This window comes from Nyctereutes procyonoides, unplaced genomic scaffold, assembly GCF_905146905.1.
Source record: "Nyctereutes procyonoides isolate TBG_1078 unplaced genomic scaffold, NYPRO_anot_genome, whole genome shotgun sequence".
Taxonomy (NCBI): Eukaryota; Metazoa; Chordata; class Mammalia; order Carnivora; family Canidae; genus Nyctereutes; species Nyctereutes procyonoides.
Genome location: NW_026575160.1, coordinates 18,140,975 through 18,154,043, shown reverse-complemented (window position 1 = coordinate 18,154,043; position 13,069 = coordinate 18,140,975). Strand labels below are relative to the sequence as shown.

The window sequence follows — 13,069 nt, the reverse complement described above, 5'->3', positions numbered from 1 at the left end:
GTCCCATGGACTTATGCAGGGCACTGGGGATCTCTCACACCTTCCTCCTTCCCACCCAGGAGCCAGGGGAGACTTGAGTGAGCTGAACCGTGGGCTCCCTCTGTCTAACTATCATACAGTAGCTGCTTGTATTGTGATGTCACTGTGCTGGGTTGGTGTGAGAATGGCCTGGGAGTCACTTCAGGAGTAATGCCTTGCTGAGCCCACCAAAGTCTAAAGTACTCAGCTCTTAGTGTTCCCTTGACCCATCCAACAACCTCCCGCTGCAAGATTTTGGACTAGCACACTACCCATGTCCTAGACTCTTCTTTCCACCACCTCCTGGGGACTTGTGGTGGGAATGGCTGTTGGTAGCAGTTGGTGGGGTTGGGAAGGGGAGATGAAAACACAACATAGTCTTTTTTTGTTATATACCAATGAATTTGGGTGGAAGAATTTCCTGCATGAGGGTGAACTAGGGTTTTAGGTGAGGGAAGTATAAAGCAGAAGGTCAGTTGGGCCACAGGGTTTAGCTTTTCAGTTCCAATTTGATGGCATCTTTGTGGAGGGAAATGCGAGAATGCAAGGGCTTGGAGAAAAAAGGCAGAAGGTCCATAGCAATTGAGAGTAGATAGCCCAGGGCCCAAGGACACATGGAAGTGGCAGGTCACTGAGCCATATGTGTGACTATCAATTTTGAAGGCCCGTCCCCAACTGTAGTAGAGATGCTCCTGTTTTTCGTCGTTCACACTAGCACTGGATGGACCAAGCTCAGCCACTTCTCAAGTTCTGCAGGGAGACCTGTAATCAGGTCTGGCTGGCCTGTCGTCCTGTGGACAGAGCAGGTGTCCCCTCTGCTGCTCTACCCACGTCAGGGAGATTAATGAGCCCCAGTTGTGCAGGTTTGCAGACTGTTGGGAGAAAGGACAACTCCTCTCCAGAAACCCTTGATAGTGTAGTTGTGACTGCACCACTGCTTCTCGAGACTTGACAGATCTCATGTACTCTTCCAAAGTCAGGATCGAGGGTTGAACATTTTGTGATTCCCTTGTGTCTCTGTTTCCTTTGACAGAGAATCATTGAATGGAACTCTTTCTTCCTCTTTCTAGTCTCAGGCCCTAGTCTGAAGCTCAACAAAGAAAGTTCTTCTTTACACATTCAATAATAAAACATATTACAACGTCACAGAACTTCAAATGCCATTAAAAAAAATCTTACTGAGTATGTACAGAGTTTTAGAAGGTTTTCTTTTTTTTTTTTAATTTATTTATTTATGATAGTCACACACAGAGAGAGAGAGAGGCAGAGACACAGGCAGAGGGAGAAGCAGGCTCCATGCACCGGGAGCCCGATATGGGACTTGATCCCGGGTCTCCAGGATCGCGCCCTGAGCCAAAGGCAGGTGCCAAACCATTGCGCCACCCAGGGATCCCTAGAAGGTTTTCAAAATGTGAAACAAGAGAGTCCTGGTGCCATCGAGGCTCACACTGCTCATGAGGGGAGGAATCCAAAGCACTGGACAGTATTTTTAAACGGTAAAAATTACCATCATGAATGCTGAGGAATATTCTATCTGGAGTAAGCAGAGTGCTTTATCCATATTGACCCATCACTACTTGCTATGATTACTGCTAATTCCTTTGTAAATCAACTCTCCTTATAAATTCTTACAGAAAACAGCTAACAGGAGATGACCTGTGTTCCTAAATAATTTGGGGAGTTTTGTCCTGTATTAGCATTTACTTTGCTCAACTGCCTGACCTATAGCAATCTTGTGTTTCTAACCACAGAGAAGGTGGGGGCACACTTCTAATAGAAGAAAAATTATAACAACAAATCTCAGGCCTTGAGTACAAAGCTGGGGAGGTAATGCTGGTGAGGGAGATGATAACACCTGAGTATAAAGTCTCCTCAACTCTTTTTTCTATTAATATATAGCAAAAGAATGAGAAACTTGTGGCTTTTGACACATTCAGGGATTAGAATGTGCTAGAGCAGACCGACAATGAATGATAATGCACTACAGGTCCAGATGCCTACCTGCCCCCCCCACCCCAAAGCCATTATAGAATGATTTACGGTTGGCAGGAAATTGAATGGTAATTATGTGGAAAACAAACTTCAAATGTTAATAACATGCAAATTGGTTTCCTGTTTGATTGGAAATGACTGTACAATACAACACAATCACCATGACAGGTTCTTTCACACCCCTGCCTACTCACCTTCACTCCATCAGCCTCATGCCTAACTCTGAATTTCCTTCTTCACAGACCTTCCTGGTCAGCCTGCCTTAGTGAAATTACCCTTAAAATGAAACAGATTTCTGAAGATGAGCTGGAAAGGTGGAGCACAAATGCTAGGAGGGAAGGTGCCTCACACCTTAGAGCTCCTCAGGGATCCTGGCCAGGAAAGGTGGAATCTGGACCCTTCAGGCAAGTCGCTGGGGTTCTTCTTCCTCGTCTTATTAGTGTGCCAACCATCCGCTAGTATCTCCGTTTCTTCAGCTGATTCTGAGAATCTTCCAGCATGAAATAGCTTTGAGTCTTTCCCTGGTTCTTACCATGCTCTGAACATCACTGGTTGTAAGCCCTTGTTGGATCTTCTCCAAGGCCATCAGACAGTTAACAGCTCACCTGTAAACATTACTCTCTTCCTCTGCTGAAACCAAGCAGAAGGATCTAGGAGGTAGATACTGAACAGGCCACTTGAACAGGGAGACCCCTGTACGACCAGCCAGGCTAAGGAAAATGCAAGTCCAGTCTATTATTATCAATATTCCATTGAGCTGGAGGGCTGTGTCCCTTTTTCTAAATTAAACTTTCTCTTTTGAGATAGATTCAGATTATTATGAGAAATAATATGGAGAGATTCCCACGTACTGTTTAGCAGTTCCCCCAGTGGGAAAATCTTGTAAAACTGCAGTACAACCAGGATATTGACATGAGCACAGTCTGCTTGTTTTCCTCAGATCCCCCAGTTTTATTGTACTTGTGTGTGTGCATGTGTGCACATCTGTTTAGTTCTATACAACACACGTGGGTCTGTGTATCTTTATTACAGTCAGGATCCAGGATAGTATCATCATTACAGGCTCTCTTTTATGCTCCCATCTTTGTCCGGCTCTCTCCCCCCTCCCACTGCTGGCAACCACTAATCTGTCCTTCATTTTACAATCCTGTCATTTCAAGAACGTGATACAGATGGAATCCTATAGTATGTAACCTTTGGGATTGCCTTTTCTCACTCAGGATAATTTCCTTGAGAGCGATCTCACTTTTATCAGAAAGTTTGGGATGTTATCTCATAATCAGCATGATTATGTTTCTCAGTTTAGTAGGATTATAACTTTAGTAAGCCACTTTAATATACAGTATCCCATGTGATCCTCTCAACAAAGTAGAAAGAAAAGAGTTAAAAGGAAAAAACACCGTTTTCTAGCTGTGGCTGAGGTTGACTGGCTCTCCAGCCACCCAGCTCCCTCACCCTGCAGGGCACACAGCCAGACTACATCTTCCAGCTTCTCTCTTGGAAAGGTGTGGCCATGCGACTGGATTCTGAACAATGGAAAGTGACCAGTGGTGATGAGTTCCAATTCCAGCCTAGTTCATAAAACCCTCCACATTCTTTTTCCTTCTGTGGCCATCTTGGAGCCTATGGTGAACCTAGTGGAGCCACAAGGTGTGGCAAACAACCCTGATTGAACTCTCTCAAATCTCTTGACCTTTAGTGTTCTGAGTCGCCAGAGTTATGGGGGTGACCACTGTGGATTCGGAGGCAGTGGAAGGGAGGGGTCAGTTGCAGACTATAACACTTTCTCGCCCATCATTTCCTCCCCGGGGCCTTTGGAGCTGTCTCCTGTCCCAGCCCAAGGAGACACACTGCACTGTCCTCACGCAAAGCACCCCTGAGTCACTTTGGGAATGAGTCATGGTTTTCTTTGAATTTTGGTTTTTTAATTTCTTTTGTGCATGTTTGTTTTTTATTGTTGTTTATTTTTTAAAGGGTCTTATTTATTTATTTGTGAGAGACACAGAGAGGCAGAGACATAGGCAGAGGGAGAAATTGGCTCCCTGTGGGGAGCCCGATGCAGGACTCGATTTGGGACCCCCCCGGGATCACGCGGGAGCTGAAGGCAGACACTCAAAACTGAGCCACCCCGGCGTCCCTATTTTTTTATTTCTACAATTCTTCTGGAATTAATCTTAAGGAAGGGAGCTGTGCTAACTCATTAGCATCTTATTAGCCATTCTTTGTAGGTTTTTATCCATGAATTAATTTTATTTATTTCTGTTGTTAGAAGAAAAGGAAACCAAAAGTGGGAGGAAAAGGTAATCTTGGATTATCTTATTAAAATATACTATGTTTCTAGTATGGTAGAGTTTCTGTGATTTTGCTGGGTGAGTGAGCTTTAGCTTCTCTGGATCATCATTCCAACACAATGAAATTCAAACTGAATAAGGAATCGAATTTAAGGAAGGGAAATGAGGAGGCCATGGGGCTCAGTTGACTCTTAAGATGTAGAGAAACTTGGCTATGCGTGGTTTCAACCTGCCTAAATCTTCCTGCAGACTTTCCTCTTATTTCTGCTCATCTTCCTTTTCTCATTACCACCATTCAAAGATGTTTTTAGTCTTTCTCATTTCTTTGGTCTATCGAAACAGATGTTTTTGAAGTGGCATGTTTATCAGCAGAGAGAAGTGATGGTGATTCTTTGCACATGAATAGCTGCAAATGAAAAATGGCTTCTGGAACTTACCTTTTGGGAGCCTGGCGGGATTTCACCTCCTTCCCCCTGCACAGTACCCAGCATGGCCTGTGGTGAATTCTGAATGATGCTCTGGGTTTTCTTTTTCATTCATTGTATTCCTTTTTCCTGAAGAAAACTGGCCAATGAAGTGTGTTTTTACATTAGCATCCTTTCCTCATAAGCTCTGTTTAGGGAGGCGGTGTTTTCCTTCAGGAATAAAGATTTTCCTAGCATAATTGTGCATCTTGCACTTTTTTTTTGCATTATCTCCTAACAGAATGTGCGAGTTGAGTGACAGTAAAAACAAGTGAAGGACAAACTGGTTTTTAAGAACTATTTCTCTGTAAGACCAAGAATGACTAGAGGGGGCCCTTTTCTAAATCACTGCGTTATATTACTACTACAAGAACTCCACAGGAACACAGTCAAAATTGCCAACTCAAAATGAATTGAAACTTGACCCGTGGGTCATAATAACTCCTGGAATACCATAAAGACGTAAGGCTTCTCTTGGGCTGACCAGTGCTTTCTGTCTAGTGTTGATAGTTGGTGAACTGGCATGCTTTGTGGATTTACTTTATAGAACAGACCGTAGAAGACCGAATGTGCGGGTATGTCTCATGATGGAGCTTCAGGAAAACAATGAATGCAGATATTCATCAAAACACCCACAGCAACGAAGAGAGTCTGTAGTGATACCTTTGAGTGGGCATCCAAAGATTGGAACCATGCTGACGGATGAGAACAATCACATGTAGAATATGATAATTCAAAAGCAATTTATATTTAGCTGTTTTAATTATTCTTGTGGCAGATTCCCTTGCCTACTTATGTTGTGCTTGTATTAATATAAAAGGACAGGTGCACATCCTTACACACACCAGCTGGATGTTGAGAGGAGAAGGCTGGGATGGCGAGGTGGTTGAGGAACACAGGCCCGGAATTCAATGCTTTATAATAAGTCTTGGTATTTGGGAGTATAAGTTCTTCAGCTTTGTTCTTTTTTATTCAAAACCATATTGGGTATATTTGGTTGCATTTCCAAATGAATTTTAGAATCAGCCTGTCAGTTTCCACCAAATGACCGGTGGAGAATTTGTTTGGGAGTACATGAAGTCTATAGGTGAATTTAGGCAGAATTCGTATTTCTTAAATACTGCATTTTAAATTTATGAAAATGGATTATTCTTGAATTTATTTAGGCCATTTAGATATCTCTTAATAATACCTTACACTTTTTTTATACAGAGTTCTTTTTTGTGTTTTATAAGGTTTATTTCTGGATACTTTTTATTTTGATGCTTTTATAGGTAGTACTGTTTTCTAATGATTTGTTGCTATTTATCCAGTGACCTTGCTAACTTCACCTTTGAATTGTATTACTTTATTTGCAAATTCTTTTAGATATCCTGTGTATGATTTCATCTGTAGTAACAGTTTTATTTTTTCCTTTCCAGGCTGTATACCTTTGATTTCTTCTCATTTCCTTCTTGAGCTAGTGAGAACTTCCCATATAGGCTTGAAGGGAAGTAGTGGTAATACATGTCCCCATATTAGGTAGCTCAACAGGAAAGCTTACTGTATTTCAGTATTATGTATGATGATGTTTGCTGCAGCATTTTTATTTTAAAGACCTGGTATCAGATTTAGGAAATTCACTTTTGCTTTACAAAGATATTTGTCATGAATAGGTATTTCCTCAAACAAACACTTTTTTCTAAATCTATTATGAAGACTGTATGATTTTTCTCTTTCATTCCTGTTAAAATGATGAACAATATTTATTCACTGATTTAAAATATTAAGCATCCTTGCATTCTTGCAAAGTGTGCTTAGTGTTTGCTTTCCATTTATCTCTGGATTGAATTCGCTAAAATTTTGTTTAGGATTTTTGCATCTATGTTTGTGAGAGACTGGTTTGTAATTCTTTCTTATAATGTTCTCGTTTGGTCTTGGAAGCAAGGATGTGAGTTGGAAAATGTTTCCTCTTTTGCTTTTCTCTGGAAGATTGTGTTATTTCCTCTTTGAATGGTTTAGATGAATTCACTGATAAAGTGATTTAGCACTGCAGTTTTCCTGGTGGTGAAATATTACACTATGGATTTAATTTCTTCAATAGATACAGAAATATTTATAGTGTATCTTTTTTACGTCAGTTTTGATAAGTTTTCATTCAATTTTAAAGTTTCATCTAAACTTTTAAATGTACCTATCTGCACAAAAGTATTTATGATATTTTTTAGTGTTTTTTAAAATGTCTGTAGGATCTGTAGTAATATTCTGTCTTTTATTCTTGATCTTAGGTTATTTATGCCTTTTTTTTTGTCTTGATCAGCCTTGTTTGACTAATCCATCCACTTCATTAAGCTTTTCAATTATTTAAATTATTAAATATTCAATAAAGTTTTATCCAACTTAGCTTTTGGCTTCATTATTTTTAGTTATTATCTTGGCTTAATTGATTTTCTTAAGTATAAGTTTGTTTTCTATTTAATGAAATTTTATTTACTATGTGTAGTTTTTGATATAGTTTACTTTTTTGGGTTAACTATTCTAATTTCTTGAGATGTATAATGAAATCACTTATTTTCAGATTTTCTCCTTTTCTGATATATTTAGTTGTCTATATATTTCCCTCTTAGCACTGCTTTACCTGCATGCCATATGTTTTGAGGTATCATATTTTCGTTAAAGTTTAGAATTATTTGCTCATTTAACCTTTGACCCATGGTTATTTAGAGGTATATTCCTAAACTTTCAAACACTTAGAATATTTTAAATCACTTTTTTGTTATTGATTTCAAGATCAGTTCCACTGTTGTTAGAGAGCATTATCTGATTTCAGTTATTTGAAATTTGTTGAGATTTTTGCTATGACCTGACATATGGTTAGTTTTGATAACTGTTACATTTGTACTTGAAGAGAATGTTGTAATGTGCAACCGAGTGTAATGTTCAATACATGTTCAATTAGGTCAATTTTGTTAATGATGATATTTATTTTTTTTTTATTTTTTTTTTTTTATAAATTAATTTTTATTGGTGTTCAATTTACCAACATACAGAATAACACCCAGTGCTCATCCCGTCAAGTGTCCCCCTCCGTGCCCATCACCCATTGATGATATTTAAAGCCTTTTATAAGCTTATTGTTTTTTTACTAGTTAATAACTTATATAGTGAGGTATATAACATACAGATATGCATCCAGTCACCTGGGTATTTTTTTTGTTTTGTTTTGTTTTGTTGTTGTTGTTGTTGTTGTTGTTGTTAAGTGAAAGAGTGATTAGAACCCGATAATTTATTTAAATATATTTGGTCATCTCCCTAAGCATGTGTAATTGGGACCCATAAAAGCAAAATGCTCTATTTATCAGATAAACAAAAGGTAAAAGTTACATAACAAGGCTATTCTTGCCAGTCATCATTTTATTCATGTTCTTGCTTTCGGTTTGGAGATCACTAAATTAGTAAACCACATGCCTAATAAATTATTAAAACCAACAATCCATACTACTACCAAACTCATGCAACACCCTAACATGTGCTGTCACATGAGAGATTATATTCATACTGCACTGTTCAGGCTACAAGACAAGCCTGATTACAACAAAAATGGATAGAATTTTCCTACTTAGTAAGTACCTGCAGTCCTCTACTCTGCTGCTAGATTGATCTTTTAAAATGCAGATCTTCTCATACTACTCCTCCACCCCATTTAAAAATTCTCCAGGGGATCCTCATTATCTCCAGGAGAAAATTAAATTTTTTCAGCTTGACACGATAAGCCCACCAGAGTCTGGTTTCTTTCTGCCTTCTAAAGTTTTGTTTCTTCACATAGTCCTAAGCTCCAGCTACCAGTGGAATTCCCTGAATGGATCACAGTCTTCCGGCTGCTTCCTCAGTCCAAAGTTTGCCATATTTTTAGTCCCAACCAGCTTGCCTGGCTGATGCCTCTCTGGCCTCCAGTGGCTCTGATATCACCTCCTCAGGGGAGGACCTTGTGTTTTGTACATTCCTCTATCCTCTTCTTTCTTAACACCCTTGTCCCCTCTGCCATCATGCTTGCTGTGCCTCATGGTAGGTGCCGATTAGTTGTCCATCTTCCCTAATTAAGAGAAAGCACTGCATTTTCTCTCTTTGGATTATAGAGCCTGTCACAGTGCCTGCACACAGCAAGCACCCAGTAAATGTTGAATGAGTGTTTTAAGTGCAACCATCTTAAGTATAAAAACAAACAAATCACCAGAAAAATACTCAGATGGCATTGCCAGATGACATGAAGTATAAGCCTGAAGGTCACTTAGAGCATCCCATATGGAGGAATTGTTTTAATTTACTATCTATGGCATTTAGGTAAGTGGCAGGGGATGGGAGTGACATGGAGGAAACAGGTGTGTGAAAAGTACACAGAAATGCCTTTGCCTTACAAATACACGGATGTGATGAACTGAAATGTTGAGTTTTTTATTCAAAAGAGTTTGTAGGACTCATAATTCACTGGGACATGTACGGGAAGTGTTTTAAAAGATCCAGTTCCCTTTTACATTTTGTTCAAACTAAACAAAGCCTGTCAGAAATAACAGCCATGGTTGGCCATACTGGCATTTTAGGAGCTGCTCATCCATCCTCGGAGGGAATAACCTTGAGCAGAAAGGACAGATATAAGAAAACATGTTTCCTGGCTTTTTATTGCAGTTTATTTTTGCTCAGGAGGCTTTTATGATGATTTCATTGTAGTAGTGTCTAAAGCTCAACAAAATTGTATGCTTCCAAGGCATGGTAGTAGAGGGTTTCTGGGACCTCACTTGGGTGGGGAATAGTGCCTCGTCCATTGTAGGGAAATTTTCTGGGTTATGAAGTTGAGTCAAAAGTTACTTCCTGGGGTACCTGGGGTATCAGGTGGCTCAGTAAGTTATGTGTCCAACTCTTGATTTCATCTTAGGTCTCAATCTCAGGATTGTGAGTTCAAGCCCGGCATTGGGCTCCATGCTGGATGTGGAGCCTACTTAAAGAAAAAGTCAACCTCAATGATCCTAGAAATTGTCTTTGTGTGTGTGTGTGGGCGGGGGAGACCTTCTCTTTTCTACTCCAATAGCCTTTCAAATTCCAAAATATGGTGTTGGGCCTTTCCTTACTTAGTTCCTGTCTTCTGACGCTTTCATGCATTTCAAATAATGGCATGGTCTCAAGCTAACTCAGCATCCAGCACTTGCTCTGGGCTTGAGGGACAGAAAACTGAGGTAACACGGCATTTCATCATATGCCTTGTAGCTGGGAACCTGTAGAAAACAGAGTTTCTGTGGAGAAATGGAGGACTCACGTAAAGCTGCCATGGCTTATCCACAATGAAATTATACACTATCATAACAGAAAGATGTGTTGCCAAATTTTGAAAGCATAAGCTATTCCTTAAATGGTGTTGCACTTCTATATTGGAACTATTATCTGGCAGCCACGGTGGCAGAAATAGATGAAGTGCTGGAAACTATGAACATTCACTCAGAAGGGAAACTTTATTATTGTTATCGTAGTTATTTCCCTCCCTCAACTTCCTTCCTCCTTTCCTACCTCCTTCCCTTCCTTTAGATTCCTGAACGAAAAATCCTTATGAATAGTATTAAATAGCTAGTTACACGGAATGAAGCTCACCAGGGGATCTGTCCTTGGGGACATGGGCTTTTAGGTGAAATGAATCCATGTGGAAAAATATCCACACAGATTTCACGAGGAGACCAAAGGAAACATCTGAGCCTTCCTGCCTTAGCTAGTCTTCTCCAAGGTTAGCAAAAATACTTTATAACATGACTATGAGATACTCTATAACATGGCTATTTTCAGACCACCCTTCTTAAGATGGATTCAGATCTAGGGAAAACCTGTACTATGATAGAAAATAGGGAAGGATGCCTCCTTATTCCCAGAAACTTCCGGAGATTTTTTAATTTTTGAAACTAACTGGTGGCAGTGGTGAAAGAGCTCATTTGAAACTCTTCCATTCACGAAGCAGCTGTTTCACCAAGAGGCAGGTGGTAGGTAGGGAAGGACAGGGCATCACATTCCAGAAAGGATAAAGAAGAGGGTGGACTGAGAGGCCAATGGAGGAACACCCACTTGAACGCTATCTTAATGCTCAGCAATACTTGAAAATAAGGACATCTGGAATTTTTCAGGGCTTGTGTGGCAGTTGCATAAAGCATAAAGCCAGCAGCTATGTGGACAGGGATAGCGCTCTGGCTTATATCTGATGGGTAATAGGAGCTGGGTGTCTCAAAAATTGGTTATCATTTATTAATTTTTTTTAAAGTTCCTATAGTCTTTCTCTTGTCATGTATTGTTTCTTTTTAATTTCTTTTCCTGTCTCAGTGTATTTGCTTTTTATTACAATATGATTTCAGCTTTCACTTTGTTTCACAAATCCATGTTTTCTTGAATTTTATTGAACACAAAGTAGATGTTCCCTAAAATTTACTTCTGTTGCCATTAGTAAATTTTTTCTTTTTTTTTTTAAAAGATTTGTTTATTTATTTATTCATGAGAGACACAGAGAGAGAGGCAGAGACATTGGCAGAGGGAAAATCAGGCTCCTCAGGGGGAACCCAATGCAGCTCGGTTCCAGGACCCCAGATCATGCCCTGAGCCAAAGGTAGATGCTCAAACACTGAGCCACCCAGGTGCCCCAGGAAATTTTATTTTCAAAAATGATTCTTTCTCTGCATTTTGAGTGCTATATTCTCTGCTCTCTTTAATGCTGAATCTTTTTGTTGACATGTATATTTTTTTCTGTTTAGTTGTTCTATGAATAAAGCAAGGCGAATGAATCTCAGCTGGGTGTTCTCCATAAATGCACTGGGTGTGTTCCAGGTTTCCTTTATATCTACCAGGGTGTTGATAGAATCTTTTGCTCATCTCATAAGCTAGAGAAACGGGAGCAGACATGAATTTTTAGTGCTTCTTATGCATCGTGAAGGTCCTTTATTCTGTCTTATTTCTTCTCTGGGTTTGTTGAAGCCGCTAGGTTATGGGTTTGCTTCTGTTTACAACTTTATGTCAGGGCAGACCTTTACACCAGATACATAAATGCGACTGTGGCCAGTGTCTGTCTGGCACCACTGGTGACTACGTGAGGATGGAGCCCCACACTCTTGACTTTCTGCTGTTTGTGGCACCGAGCCTGGGACTTTCCAGGGGGAGATGATTTTCAATGCTCTGATCTGAACTGTTGAGTGGGATTCTGGGTAATGCTTTTGCTGGGTGCCTCACTCCTGCTTTGGCCTAGGGCCTTGGCTGCTGGGTCCCAAGATGATAGGAAGTTCTTCTAGACTTTTTTATTTTTTTAAGACTTGGCTTTGATGGCTTTTTATTTATTTTATTTATTTATTCATGATAAACCCAGAGAGAGAGAGAGGCAGAGGGAGAAGCAGGCTCCACGCAGGGAGCTCGACGTGGGACTCCAGGATCACACCCTGGGCCAAAGGCAGGCGCTGAACTGCTGAGCCACCCAGGGATTCCCCCAGCTCTTCCAAACTTGATTGCCCTGATATCAGGCTTTCCCAGGAGTGGGAATCGTTAATAATTGTGGATTCAAAGTCATTCTCTATATGATGTTCTTGATAATTTCAGTTGTTTTTGACTAATTATAATTGGCTTTTATTTCATAAATGTAGGAAGCCCTTGTACTAGGAACAGGAACTTCTCTTAGGAAAAGAAGTGTCAGTCATTTTCATATTTACTTGACCTTGCATAATTAGCATTATATTTCATCTGCCAGTTTTTAAAAATCTTTTGGAATTCCTTGTCAATTTTGTAAAGACTGGCTTAGTTAAATCTAGGTCATCAATCCACAATCCGTCTAATGGGAGACCCAGGAATCTACTCCCATCCTTGAAAGATCACTGTCCCAGTGTTTTTTGTTTTTTGTTTCCGTTTTTTTGAAAATCATATTAATGATGAGTCATATTAATGATGAAATTTTGAACTTGTCCACACTTGAGAATATATTTGTTGGCAATTCTACTTAATTTGGATATGGGCATAGATATCTTCAATTACATCACATTATTCTCAAAAAATGGTATTACTGGCTTTCTGGTATTTGCCATGATAGAATTCTATGACCAGCTTACATTTATGTTACTTGTAAGTCATATATATTATTTTCTAAGATTTTCAAGTTCTTTTCACTGTTCTTTGAAATAAAAAATTTCAACAGTATACGTTGGATATTTTAATGTTTTTTTTCATCCCTGATTTTATCTGATCCCTTTTCATCTGGTTTTTCTTCCGTCTAAGAAAACTTATTTGATTGAAGCTGCTTCTGTTTATTTCTTGTGGGAGCCC

General features: G+C 39.6%; 1 protein-coding gene across 4 annotated transcripts in view; it reads left to right on the top strand.

Annotated features, from left to right (window-relative positions):
* PDE1C (phosphodiesterase 1C) overlaps positions 1–13,069 on the top strand; it is a 488,089-nt gene that overhangs the window by 370,795 nt on the left and 104,225 nt on the right. The gene's annotated exons all lie outside the window — the stretch shown is intronic.